This window comes from Rhinolophus hipposideros, assembly GCF_964194185.1.
Source record: "Rhinolophus hipposideros genome assembly, chromosome: 17".
Lineage (NCBI taxonomy): Eukaryota > Metazoa > Chordata > Mammalia > Chiroptera > Rhinolophidae > Rhinolophus > Rhinolophus hipposideros.
In genome coordinates, this window is record NC_138063.1 from 51,141,329 (window position 1) to 51,145,770 (window position 4,442).

A 4,442-nucleotide genomic window follows, 5' to 3' on the forward strand; every position below is an offset into this window, starting at 1 on the left:
TTCAACTGCATGCACAGTGAGGGGGTTGGACTGCAGGGTCTCTGAGGGCCCCTTCCATTCCCATGTGTTTGGAACCATGAAATCGTTGTACTGTTGTTTGGATCATCATGTGAGCACCTGTGATGTTCCTCACCACCTATGCACTCCTGACCCATCTCACCCACTCTGCAGGCAATACTGGTGTTTGTGCTTTCACTGGAATCACTTCAAAGTCACTCCTTTTCATCCCCATTAAATTGTAGTTGAAACCATTGTTAGGTGTATGCTAGCATTGGATTGGAGCCAATGACACCTACTTTTGCTGATGATAAAATGTCCAATATCCCGTTGTAGTCAGGAGCATAACTAAAAGCAGGCAGTTCCCAGGCCAACCCTCAGAAGGGAGCATCAGCCATAAATGCAGATCCCCAGAACCTGAATCACACATGGACAATCAGGGCCACATTCGTATGCCCACGACAAGGCAAAAGGAGGTAAGTAGGAGCAGGAGCAACTGTCTCATATCTTTGTCTCTGGCTTCATTACGTGTCGCGTCTAGCGCAACACGGGTAGTGAGAGAATGAGAAGGGGTGGCTAAGGTTAAGAAAGAAACAGAAGTCAAGAGATTTATGCACTAGGGCCAAGGGTCTCACAGCCTCAAAGGACTGAGAGCCCCGAATCGGGCCACATTGTGGCTTTTATTGATGTACACATAAAGAAGTAACATTGTTTTCTCCACAGTCTGTGAATTTCATACATTATACTAGGAAACTAATTCAAACCAATCACCTTTGCCTGCAAGCGGCCAGAAACTGAAAGTCCCAGGATGTTTTAGTAATTGTTATATGTACCTCTCCAAAGGACAAAACCTTTGTGCTGAAACCTACTGATGTTAATAGATGGAGAATTGATGTTATTACATCATTGAATCTCTTCCCAAGCAGGTTGTGGGAAGGAATGTAGCCACAGAGTCAGAAGCTCTCCTTAGCCGGGGGATTTGGGGGGTCTGTGCCCACCTCTGTCAACCCCATGAGTTCTCCAGATGGCCCCTGTGCAATGTGCCTGGCTTAGGTTGTTCCTTCCTTGAGGAATCTTACCCGTCATTGACTGACCAGCCATCCTTTGGGGCCAAACAGGGAGACATAAGGTGTAAGCACAAAGGTGAAGCAAAGTCCCTGAAAGGATCCGTCTCACAGACTCTCCTTTCTTTAGGGGTAGGTACAAGGGGACAGACATGTAGGCTGCTGCGTCACAACAATTACTTTGCCTTTTTCAATTTTTCCCCCATGTAAACCTGGGCTTTTAAAGAATACCTGTAATGAGCTAAGGAACTGACTTTTAGAAAGTGGATAACTCAAGTGTGGAGAATTGGGTCATCTGAGCCACATTATTTTGGGCTCATACAAAGGCTATACTCCAAGATAGTTATGTTTTAGCTTGACTGGGTTAAGGGATGCCCAGATAGCTGGTAAAACATCATTCCTGGGTGTTTCTGGAAGAGACTGGCATTTGACTCAGTAGACTGAATAAAGATCTGCCCTCACTAAAGTGGGTGAGCATCATCTAATCTGGGCCCAAATAGAACAAAAAGGCAGAGGAAGTATGAATTCTCTCTCTCTCTCCTTGGACATCAGAGCTTCTGCTTCTTGGGCCTTCAGGCTGTGGGACTCACATCAGCAGCCTCCCGTTTCCCTGAGATTTTCAGGCTCAGACTGAATTATACCACCTTACTGCATTCCAAATGCAGTATCTTTCCATTGAGAATTCTTACCAGCGCTTCCAAAGCCTGCACCATCTGTTACTTCCTGTCTGACTTTTTAACTGCATTTTTCTTTCTCATCTTAGAGACTCAACACATGCTGTTCCCTCTGCCTAGAACTCTTTTCCCTCACCCTGCAAGTGATCAACTCTGGCTTAAATGTCGCTCTCCAAAGAAACTCTCCCTATGACCCAATCTAAGTGGGGGCCCCCCTCTTATTCTCTCTCCCAGCACACCTAATTTCCTTCAAAGAGCTTGTCCTGTTTTGTAATTAATAGACTTAACTATATGTTTGTCTGTCTCCTTCCTCTCCTGACATGCACACTAAATTATAAGCTCCAAAGATCACATAGCATCTCCATCATCATCATCATCATCATGATAACTGACATTTCTTGAGGTCTACTTTGTCCCAGACACTTGACATAACCTCATTTCATCCTCAAAACAATCATATTAAATACATAATATTATCTTTATTTTTACAGGTGAGAAAACTGAAGCATGGAGATGTTAGATTACTTGTTCAGAATCACATACCTAGCAGTATCCAGTGCGTAACCAAGTGCTCCTCACATAATATAGCTTCAACCTGTCCGTCAAATATATATATTCATTCAATTTTTTTCATGGTCACCAAAGGGAGAAATTTCTCTCAAGCATCAGTATTAGGAAAAGCAATACTTCTAATTTGGTTTTGTCCTTCAAATACTATGGACATTGTGATGGATTGTGTTTTCTTTCTTTGCCTTCAATGATAGAATGCTTAGTCAATTTGTTACCTTCGTCTCAAAGAGCCTTTTTCTTTTAAATTAAAGTTTATTGGGGTGACAATTGTTAGTCAAGTTACATTAGTATCAGGTATATTGATGAGCCGTTTTTGTGCTACTGTGCCCAGTGTTCTTATTCCCTTTACCTTATTCTTCCTCCTTTCAAATTTCCTAATGTTAATTTGACCCTTGCTGTATCATTTTTATATTTGTAAGCTTCTTAATCCTTCATGGAAAAGGCATAAACACAGGAATAAAAATAAGAGTAGCAATAAGATACCACTTCACATCCACTGAAATGCCTATAATTTTAAAAATGAAAACAGACGTCAAGGATGTGGAGAAATTGGAGCTCTCATACATTGCTTGTGGGAGTGTAAAATGGTACAGGTGCTGTGGAAAATAGTTTGGCGGTTTCTCAACAAGTTAAATGTAAAGTCACCTTAAGACCCAGCAATTCCACTCCTAGGTATATAGGTATATATATATTTCCATTCCCAAAGCAATGGAAAAAAAAGTGTTCAAACAAAAATTTGTACATGAATGCTCATAGAAATACTATTTAAAATAATCAAAAGTAGAAACAACCCAAATGTCCATGCTGATGACTAGATTAAAAAAAGTGGTATATCATGCCATGAAATATTATTCAGCCACAATGAAATTTTGATAGATGCTACAACATAGATGAACTTTGAAAACATGCTAAGTGAAGAACCCAGATACCAAAGGCCACACATTGTATGTTCATTTATATAAAATATCCAGAATAGACAAATCCATAGAGAGAGAAAATACACTAGTGATTGCCAAGGACCGGGGGGGGGGGGGGGGGGGGGCGGGATTGGGTGTGTCCACGACTGTGTAATGGATACTAGGTTTCCTTTTGGGGTGATAAAAATGTCCTGGAATTTGAGAGTGGTGATGGTTGTTTAACATTGTGACTAAAGGCCACTGAAATATATACTTTAAAATGGTTAGAATGGTAAATTTTATGTTATGTTATGAATTTCATGTTATAAATTTTCACATACACACTAAGTTCCCTGGGTACTTAGAGCACCTCTCTTGTCACTGAGGGGTGGCTCTGCCCTTCAGGGACTGTGGTTGTCGTGGGTGGTCTGCTGCTGGGACACTCCTTCTCCCAGCGGCCATCCTCCCTTTTGCCTCCACCCCAAAGTCTCCCTCTCGTCTGCCCCTTCAAGTCCAACCTCCCTTTCAGACCTAGGTAGCCTTTCCAAGTATTCCAACTCCACTGATTACTGCTTTTCCTAGTCTCTTAAGTAACTGTTAAGCTCTTGACTCTACGCAGCCTTATCTTTTTCACTAATTGTTTCACCTTTTCATTACTGTTGTCATCTTGACCAGTACAGGTATGAGTTCTAGTTTTTGTAGATCATCTCAGAATCCTTGCACACAATAAAATGGTACATTAATGAAATGATTCCTACTTCCACAATTAGTTGAAAAAACAAAACACATATACACGAATAGGGAAAGATCAGTGCAAATAAATGCTGTAGGAGCTCAGAGACTAGCTGGGGAAGTCATTCATTTAATCAATTCATTCAATAAGTATTGATTAATCACTTACCATGTGCCAGGCACTGTGTTGAGTCATGGAAGATGATATTTTATATTTGAATAGGGTGATATTTGAACAGTGTTTAAAGCGTGGGTATGATTTACATAGCCTGGAAAAAAGTAAGAATCCTGAAAAAAGAAGAATGTGCAGAAATGAAGCATGAAACTAGAGCAGATTGGCTTATGGAGAAGATTTGTGTAACATCAAAAAATATCTACATATACTGGCATGAAAAGATGTTTCTAGATATGTAAATGGGAAAAAGCAAGTTGCAGTTAAGTATTAACATAATTTCATTTTTTGCAAATGTTAATACATGTGGCTACAAAATGCAGAAGGAATACATACA